Source organism: Perissodus microlepis, chromosome 1 (assembly GCF_051167445.1).
Source record: "Perissodus microlepis isolate ML-2025 ecotype Zambia chromosome 1, ASM5116744v1, whole genome shotgun sequence".
Taxonomy (NCBI): domain Eukaryota; kingdom Metazoa; phylum Chordata; class Actinopteri; order Cichliformes; family Cichlidae; genus Perissodus; species Perissodus microlepis.
In genome coordinates, this window is record NC_140461.1 from 4,727,683 (window position 1) to 4,738,575 (window position 10,893).

Here is a 10,893-nt window from a genome sequence, read left to right on the forward strand (position 1 = left end):
CAACACCTACGCCAGAATGCTGTTTATAGACTTCAGTTCAGCATTCAATACAATCCACCCCTCACAACTCATCAGGAAACTGACAGACCTGGGCATCAGTTCCCTCATGTGCCAATGGTTACTGGACTTCCTGACCAACTGCCCCCAACATGTCCGGCTGGATAACCGCTGCTCATCTACAATCACAATGAACACCGGGGTACCACAAGGCTGTGTGATGAGCCCTTTCCTCTACTCCCTCTTCACCCACGACTGCAGAACTACCAGTGGTTTTAGCATCATCATTAAGTTTGCAGATGACACCACGGTGATTGGCCTCATCAAGGACAACGATGAGGCCGCCTACAGGGAGGAGGTGGATCGTCTGGCTGAGTGGTGCGACACAAACAACCTACTGCTTAACACTGAGAAGACCAAGGAGCTCATCGTGGACTACAGGAGGAATGCTGACCCACATCCACCCATCTACATTAAGGGGACAGAATGCATGTTAAATTCTAAATCTGCCTGTTCTCTCTCAGAAACCTGCCTGCAGAAAATTAACCTAAAGTATGTAATGCAAGGATGTAATCACTTTCAAGATGGAGAAAGCGTAAAGTGACAATTATGAATCACTTAATATGATAAGGAGATTCTGCAGGTCATTAATCAATGTATAAAACTAAAATAAAATGTATTTTAGTGACACAGGACACAAACATGGAAGCACGATGTATAATTAGAATTATTTAATTTCTTTAACCATAAAGAATAACTAAATTCTTCAGGACAATGTCACATCAATGCACTGAACTCACTATGTTATCCCTCTAACAGAACCTCCACATGTTCTCACTGTAATTTCCCCCTCGTGAATGAATTCATGCTGCACTAATTTGAATGTTCGGGGGAAAATCAAACGCAGTACTCAAGCTGACTCACCTTTGTTTGAATGACGACTTGTAAGCGGTGACTCCACAGACAAGGTACGAAAATATGTCAGGCTACGTCAATAGCGGTAGGTCTTCAGGGTTTCTACTCCACGGCCATATTTCATACGGGTCCAAACCCCACCCTATCATGTGATTTCCTGTGGTCAGATGGCCCAGGATGTGAGTGGGTGTAAGGTGTCTAGGATGAGATCTCAGAACTGGATTATAGATGGCAGACATTTGGTGTTGTAAAGCTCCGCCTCTGTTCAAAGATGGTCGTTCACAGTGGTCTTTCAGTCCTCTTTCAAAACATCTGTCTTCTCTGTCCAAAATGAACATTGGCATCCTCGAAAGAGTGACCTTTGACCTCTATATAAAGATGAACAGCTGTGTCTTGTCCCATTGAGGTGGCTCTTCTATGTTGTGCTATGCGTTTATAAAGCGGCTGTTTGGTTTTTCCAATGTAGAGGTCTGAGCATTCCTCGCTGCATTGCATAACACACACTATGTTACTAAGTTTGGTGTTTGGGAGTTTGTGTTTGAGATGAACCAGTTTTTGTCTGAATGTTTGGCTGAGTCTGAAGTACACTGGGATTAAGTGCTTGGAGAAGACGCTCCTGAGTTTCTCTGATATACCTGCTGCATAGGGGATGAGAATATTGTTCCTTTTGTCCTTCTGATCCTCTCTGGTTGAGTCTGATCTTCTTTTCTGTGCATCTTTGTTGATTTGATGAAAGCTCAATTGGGATAACCACATGTTTTAAGAGCATTCTTTATATGTGTGTGTTCTGTCTTCTTCCCTTCTGGTATGGCGTTATTTTTGTGCCACTATTCTGAGCGCACGTAAAAAAAAATTGAGCACGTGTTAAAAAAAATTGCAGGTGCAAGTGTTGCATTTTGAGGAGAAATTTATTTTGGGCGAAGAAAAGCTAAATTTGAGTGAAGAAAATTCATTGCTGGGTGCAAAAAATGTATTTCAGTGTTTGCTATTATCCATACACACACACACAACAGCAGCCCCTCTCGCTCAGTTTTTGCATTTGCGCTTGCTCACAATGTGTAGCTCTCAACATTTCTGCCCGTGCGCGCTCAACTCTTTCTCTACACCATTATATTTGTGCCACAAAACCAGCCAATCACAGACTTGGATGCAAAAAAATATGATTGGCTGTTCTGGTCTCCAATCAGCTCGAAATGACGAAATGCATTATCCCAGAATGCATTTCGTCCAAAACTCAAACGAGGCAGTGGCGGAGGAACACAGAGTGGCGGAGTTTGAAGTATTACTCTTTCTGGGTCACAAAATAAACTTCTAAGATATTTTCATGCGAGAATGGTGCTGTGTAAACTTCAAATATCTGCTCGATTTATCAAGACATCACATATTTACAAAAGTGCTCTAATGTTTTCGGAGATGCGAAAGGGGCTGCTATTGTGTGTGTGTATGGATAATAGCAAACATTGAAATACATTTTTTGCACGCAGCAATGCATTTTGTTCACTCAAATTTAGCTTTTCTTCGCTTAAAATAAATTTCTCCTCAAAATGCAACACTTGCACCTGCTAATTTTTTTTACATGGGCTCAATTTTTTTTATACGTGCGCTCAGAATAGTGGCACAAAAATAATGCCATATTCTGCCTTACAGGGACTGGGCACTGGGCAGAAAACAAGGTTGATTAAAAAGCTTGAGTGGAAGACTGCCGCAACCCCCACAGCCAGTGACTTTTTGTGTTCAAATAGTTGTTTTTGTTTTTTTTTTTCCAGATTTTTGGTTTGTTTTTTTGTCTGGGAGCAGACACAGTGTCTAAGGAGATGGACGTTTGGGGAGATAACAAGAATAGAGAATCTGCAGGGAGGCAAGTAACACTGCAACTCCTAGTCCTAAGCCTGGATAGTCACTTTTGGGGAATTTTAATAAATTTGGTCAGATTTCTATAAATAAGAGCTGCTCCATCCAATCCATCTCTCCTAACAAGAAGTGCTTTACCCCAGAAAGTTTCCCAGGCTACAGGGCTTGGCTAGCTGGGTTTTTCAACGGTGCAAAGTCAGGTCTCCAATTCAGTGATACTGGCCTCCAGAGCTGTGAATCCCTAAAGACAGTGAATATAGTTAGCGAGTGAATTGATAGAGTGTGCTTTGGAAACTCTGGCTGATTGGGACCCACACCCAGTTTCACACCTTGGCTCAGGCGATTAGAGGATCATCAGGGGGTCCTTTTGTCCCTCTGTGGGGGGATACTCCCACTAGGTTTATATCTGGGACTCTCCACCATTTGACCTTAGAACCGAAGAAGCTTCTCGGATGAGAGGTGAAACGTCTTCAAGTAAACTTAAAGAAGTCCAGACGCTTTTCTTTGCAAGCTCCTTTGACTACGATGACCTGGATGACTGAGAACCTTCACAGACATGCTTTGGATAAAGCACCTGAAGATTACACTATGGGATAAGACATTATCTAAGTTTTTAATTTTAACTGGCTACACAGACAACCTACACAAAAAAGGGGGGAAAACTGTTAACTGTCATTTCGTTTCCTTGTTTTGTGTATAAATCTTTACATTCATCAGCTGGTACAAAATTTTTCTTTGGCTCCAGGAACTAACAAAAACAACCAAAAACCCTTCTGAGGCTCACTGTCCCTAGCAGTTCTCCCAATGTATTTTGCAGCTCCATTTTCTGTTATGCTTTGTATTTATCATCATATCACACAAAAATTTACATGGCTTGTAACTTTGTTGTGGCTCGCAATTTTGCATTGTCTGGGTAGATTAGGGAGAAAGATTTTGGGAAAGGTAACCTGCATTAGAAAAAAGCCATTTAAGAAAAGCCAGACTTCAGAAATATATGTTAGTGTTGATTTAAGGGATAAGTCAATCTCAATTAAAGACAACCAATTGGTCACGCTAAATTCAATTTGTTGCCACTGGTGAAAAACACAATGTACAAAACCAGGTTTATACATAGGATGTAAAGCTGTTTACAGAAATACCATGTGAGATAAAATAATTCATTTTTTTTAATTAAAATCTCTCAAGGGTGTTTTAACTTAAATTTTTGTCTCAAAGTAAAAATAAATAAATACAAAGAAAATGAAAATCGTTGAACAGAAACTATCAAAAGACAAACACAATATTGCTGATCAAGGAGAAGAGAGAGCTTGTAAGCAGTTCTTCTGCACCAGCCTTTATAGGTGATGACATTCCTACTTTAGGAATTGCTCCCTAACATTGCATGGTCAGGCCTAAGGTGGGGTGGGCCAGGACTACAGTACTCCAAGTACTCAAAGTTTGTATCAGTTTACACTTCCTCTTTTTTCCCCAAGTGTTTTTTACATGTTGTTTTTGGCGTTTTTAATGAACAAGATTATATTCTCCAACATTAAAACAAACAAGGTCAGAGACTACATATGAAGTTTTTAAAGTGCTGTAATTAGCTATAGTCAAAATTAGATGCCTACCAACTTTGCATTGTAGTTGCACTATAAAAATATGATAATGAATAATAAAATAATATTTTGAGTTGTATTTTTGAGAACTGCTTTTGGAAAAGCATTCAGTAATTTCTATTGATTGTAGTGCACTGTTTAGATTTACAACTAAGTGTAAACATGTGTCTTCATGAATCTCCTTTTTTTATTTGAATGATTCTATAACAGAGTAATACAGTTGTATTGTAGTGATTTTTAAATACTGCAATGAAGCGAATAAATATAACTTTGTGTAGTACTTTGGTGATGATCAGTGAAGAAATATTTCAGTCATGTAAATTTCATTTTAAATGCTCTTAATAGAACATTATTATAAAACATAAAATAAAAGAGTTGGTCAACATTTTCACATTTCATTCTGACTGAAATATGCTACCAAACAGAAAGAGAATCACAGTGATGCAGAGGTTGTTTTTGTTTTTTCAGTAACAGACAAAATGTAAATTAATACACATTTATACAGGAACGTACGTACACCAGGAAATAACAACCATGACCTTTATAATTAAATCTAAATAATATCACTGCTTCTCCCCTTCACACAATCACAATTAGAAGGATCTAAGCTGATCTTGCATAACAAACTGTCGACTTTGGAAAAAATGTCAAACCTGCTGAAATGAGTGTGTTTTGCAGAGTGTTTTTACCTCAAAATAAACAAGCACTAAAAAGACAAGAGCCTTTTCCCTTTTTAGCTCAAAGCCTTACATACGTGAAGGATAAATGGCAAACCAGGAGAGCAAACACAAAGGCTCAGAGTATTCAAAGAACTAAATGAACAAAACAATGAAAAAGGCTCATGGTACTCAATTACTCTACGTTATCGTGTTTTACTTACACTTTTCAGTTATAGTTGCTGACAATAAATAATATTGATTTGAATAATTAATGATTTTAGTACAAGATAGTGATGAGTATAGATACCTATTTCACAAATATTTTGATTCAGTTTTAAACAAAAATATTAAGTACATGCAAAGAAGGTATTCTGTGAACCACATACTGAATTTTTTGTCTGAGATAAATGTAAATAAATACCTTAATTTTACACAAACACATACGTTAACATTTCAGACATTTATTTCAAATTATCAAACTCAAATAATTACTAAAAGGATATTCATAGATTTTATCAGGCTCATCCAACTTATATATAGTGATTATATAAGTTGGATGTATATATATTTATAGTATATATATTTATAGTGATTAAGCCTCTGAATTACTTTTTAGAGTGAGTGTCAGCTTTTATTGAGCACATAATTTGCAATTTATATATGAAAAATCATCAAAACAGCTTTATTTTATCATTTTAGCTGGTAGAAATGTCCTCCAAAGAGGTACTTTTTACTTTCTTACCATGAGTACATTTCAGAGCCTGTACATTTTTACCTTTTCCTGAGTAAAGAAGTTAAATCAGTACTTCAACTTTTACTAGAGTATTTTTTTAACACTAGTATCTTTACTTGCTGGCAGCACGGTGCCACGGTGGTTAGCACTGTTGCCGCACAGCAAGAAGGTCCTGAGTTCAATTCCAACATCAGGCCGGGGTCTTTCTGTGTGGAGTTTGCATGTTCTCCCCGTGTTTGCGTGGGTTCCCTCCGGGTACTCCGGCTTCCTCCCACCGTCCAAAGACATGCAGCTTGTGGGGATAGGTTAATTGGATAATCCAAATTGTCACTAGGTGTGAATGTGCGAATGAATGTGAGTGCGAATGGTTGTCTGTCCCTGTGTGTTGACCCTGCGACAGACTGGCGACCTGTCCAGGGTGTACCCTGCCTCTCGCCCTATGACAGCTGGGATAGGCTCCAGCGCCCCCCGCGACCCTGAAAAGGATAAGCGGACGCGAATGGATGAATGGATCTTTACTTGCACTTAAGTACAGAATTTCTGTACCTTTGCCACCACTGCAACATTGCAAGAAAGAAGGGTTAAAGCAAGATAGCAAGTTCTTATGCTGCTGCATCACTTTCATACAAATAAAACAAGACAAGAACAGGTTTCCAAAAACAGAAAAAGAACAGGTTTCCGTAAACAGATGGTGCAGGGGTGGGTGGCATTTCCTTCTTTCCAGTGGAAAAAATATGTAAATTTACCAAATGTAGGGATTCGTACTAGAAGGAAGATAGGTACACCTGGGAGGCATAACCACAAAATTAACATGATTTTAATGTTGCAGTGTAACTAAAAACAGTGAGTGTTCTTATTTCCTTTAAACACAATAAAAGTATTGTAATCCAACCATGCATTTTTTGGGGCGATCGTGGCTCAAGAGTTGGGAGTTCGCCTTGTAATCGGAAGGTTGCCGGTTCGAGCCCCGGCTTGGACAGTCTCGGTCGTTGTGTCCTTGGGCAAGACAAGTTGCCTACTGGTGGTGGTCAGAGGGCCCGGTGGCACCAGTGTCCGGCAGCCTCGCCTCTGTCAGTGCACCCCAGGGTGGCTGTGGCTACAATGTAGCTTGCAATCACCAGTGTGTGAATGTGTATATGAATGGGTGGATGACAGGTTGTGTAAAGCGCTTTGGGGTTCTTAGGGAATAGAAAAGCGCTATACAAATACAGGCCATTTACCATTTTCTGCTGCTGAGTCATTCTCAAACCAGCCAAGAGATATAATCTTTCCAGTGAGTCCTGGATCTGTCCCCGAAGGACATGCCCAAAACACTTGGCTAAGAGGTGTCCAGGAGGCATCCTAATCATATGCCCAAACCACTGCAATGTTAATAAATAAATATATTTTATTTACTCTGTATTATTTTATTCCTTTCCTATTCTGCCATGATGGTTGAGAGTCTGTACACCATAAAATATATTAATCAAACCCTGTATCTCAGTAATTCAAGTTCTTTCAAATAATTTCTCCTCATTGAAGAGTAGTTAACTGTAGCTTCCTCCTCTGTTGTTAAAGGTCCTAATTGCTTCACACTTTTTAACTTGTGAATATACTTTCACTGCTAAAAGTGTGTAAGTTCAGACAAGGCCTTTATGTAATGGACACGACTCACATTCTATCTGTATTTTTATACCATTTGTGGCTAAATGCTGAAAGGGAAGGTTTACACATAATCTACTTTATTCAATGTAGATTCAAAGCAAATGGTAACAGCAGAAATGCAGTTATTCACTATATGTAATATATTCTTGACCCTCTCACAAAATTCTTAATAATAGTTGATATAATTTTTTCGATGGCATTTCATAAAATCAAATAAATTGTTTACCACCGCTGAAGTCCCATTGCTATGGCCTCCTTAACAAATACTGCAACTACACAGGCTACAGACTTGGATCCAAGATTTGTAAGTTCCTCTTCACTATTTTTTGTTTCATCTTTTTGTCTTGCCAATATGCTTTGACTCAATGGCATTTATTGTATCTTAACAAAACCTGAAATCACACTCAGAAATAATGGGTGTTACAACGTATAGCACTTTACTAGTCCCTAAGGACCCCAAAGCGCTTTACACATCCAGTCATCCACCCATTCACACACACATTCACACAAATGTAGTAGCGTACTGGTATGGCAAATTGCATGGAGAATAAACTCCTTACATTCGGTATACCTGTAAGGACAAGTTGCTGAAACATGTAAATATCTCCAAACCAAATCAATTATCCTGCATCCACTCTTGTGTTGGGAATTCCAGCGGGACGTACAGCTAGATAAAATCTATACAGTTTCTTCATCACTAACTGAATAGATTCAAATTTCATTTAATATTTTAATCATATTAGTCTGTATGTGATACGGAGTTAGTGGCAAAAGAGGAGTGGGAGTACATTTAGCTTTCTATCAGGTTATGCTTCCTCTTTCTGTGTCAGAATGTTATTTACATGCGGTTTTCTCATTGCATGATCCTATTCCAAGCCAGGAAGAATATTTATTTGCTTTTTTCCTGCAGTTACATCAACTCATCTCTTTTCAGATTGTTTTCTTTCTCAGCAACATGCAGAGGTAGGATTGTGATCTTAATCATTTTATTATGTAGTTCTTTTTTTTTTTTTTGTTAGTTAAAGATGAGAAATAATAGTGCTGGTTTTTGTTCTAAACTTCACAGGATGAAGTGGTCAGCAGTCTGGTGGTTGGTGCTTTTTGTTTCTCTGGACATGCTCTCTCAGAATTGTGTTTCAGAAATTGGCACCTGTGCAGCCTGTGCTAAAAAGTGTGGTGAAAACATGAGTAAGTGCGTACATGTTTTTCTTTAACATTTTCTTGACAGTTATATTAAGAAGTTGTAAAAATTGCCATACCTTTTTATCATAATACAGGTTGCTATAAATACCTTGAATCCAGTAACGGTGTATGGCAAATAGAGACACACCATCAGGATTTCCATAAAGCTGTATTGCCACAGTTTGACAATGACAATATTCCTGTGGGTGTTCTGTGGTATATGATACTGGGATGTAGTAGAGGCATCTGCGGTGCAGCTGTTGATAGTTCTTGCTCCAGTGTATGTGGATTCTCAATCAGATCAAGGTCTTAGGATTTTGGTTTCAGATCAACATTTTGAGGTCTTTTTTGGGTTCTTCAAGTTGTTATTCAGTAGTTTGGGGATTTGATGTGTTTTTCTGTCTTTAATCTGATAAACCTTAGAAAGCAGAGGTAACCAAACTGTTTAAGAGTAAAGTGAGATCTTTAACTTAATGTGTTGCTTAGTTATTCCTTGTATGTGAGGAGAGGGATTGTAGGTTAAACAAGGAGCCAATAAACAGAAGGATATATGGGAGAAATATGGTCTTTCTTTCTAGTCCCTGTCAGTACTCTCACCGCAGCCTTATGGCTCAACTGAAGGTGTTACATACTGATGGAAGGCGATGTTCGTCCAGGTGCACATTGGGGTGTATCACTCTAAAACATAGCAGTTCTGTGTTACTGCCGGCTTCTATTACTGGCCTGCATTACTTTTGTAAGGCATTACTTGTAATGAACCTTTGGTAATCAGTTTTTGGTAACCAGGATAACTAATAGACAATAAAATAAAAAGTTCATAACATAAGATATGTAGCCTGGTCTCTACCAAAACATTTATAATAACATTTACTGAATCCAGTGAATTTCTTTGAATATATTTCATATGGAACAACACGGTTAAAAAGTCAAACGTAGGAATAACGTCATTTAGTTAGCACACCCGCGTTACTCATCACAACTAATGTGCATTATCTTTCTTATTTGGTCACATTTATACCTTATAAACAGCAATTACACTCCACACATGTTAGTTTAAAGAAGTATCAACCTTAGTGCTGCACTATGATGTCAAATTATTGTCACAACAACAAAAGCAAGGTGATGTGTGGGGGCACAACCACATTAAAACAGCTTCAGCAATAATTCTGAAAACCGTTTTTAACGTTTCAAATACTCAGGCCGCCACAAAGGTATTTCAGGAAGGTACAAGGAGATTTTAATATTAATGAATTACAATATTCAGCAGCCCTAGAGATTTGTTTAAAATGCACATCGAAGGACATCCTCATCAAAATAACTCAGAGATTTCTCCCAGTGTTACTGGAAGCCAAGGTAATAACTTTTAGAGTAAGTATCTGCTCTGGCACTTTGTTTCTAAGATTTTTAGGGCCAAACAGATAAACAGGTTTATCTGAATTTAAAAGAAGGAAATTGGAGATCATTCAAGCCTTTATTGTTAAAGACATTGCTGGAGTTTAAGTAATTGACCAAGCACTGAAGCACCGCCTCGAGCTCCTGATTGGCCCGCTCTGTTTGGCCGTTTGTCTGTGGGTGGAAACCAGAGGAGAGACTGACCTGAGCTCTGAGGGCGTGGCAGAATTCCTCCCAAACATGTGACGTGAACTGTGGCCCCCTGTCAGAAACGATGTCCTCAGCTATTCCACAGAAGCAAAAAATGTGGTTAGTCAGGAGCCGGGTGGTCTCCAGAGCAGTAGGGAGCTTAGGGAGGGCAACAAAATGAGCAGCTTTAGAGAAGCGATCGATAATAGTGAGAATGACTGAGTTACCTGACGAGGCAGGCAGACCAGTGATGAAATCAATAGCGATGTGTGACCAGGGACGGCTTAGAGTCAGTAGAGGCTGGGGGAGGCTGGAAGCCGGTTGATGGACGTTTTTGTTTTGGGCGCAGGTCGGGCAAGCGGCAATGTATTCGTGGACATCCGTAGCAAGAGAAGGCCACTAAGCAAACTGTTGAAGAAAGGTGACTGTGCGTTGGACCCCAGGATGAGAGGTGAACTTGGCAGTATGTGCCCAATGTAGCACTCGTGACCTGACAGAGGAAGGAAAAAAGAGCAAACCCGGAGGACCCATTCCGGGGACTGGTTCAGTCCGTTGAGCCTCCCTAATTGCCGACTCGATCTCCCAGGTTAGGGCACCAATTAGGCACATGGAAGGAAGAATGGGAGAGTCCTGAGCTGCATCCTCATTACGGGAACCGGGTCTGTAGGTGATAGTGAATTGGAATCTGGTAAAGAAGAGGGCCCACCTGGCTTGCCTGGCGTTAAGTCGTTTAGCC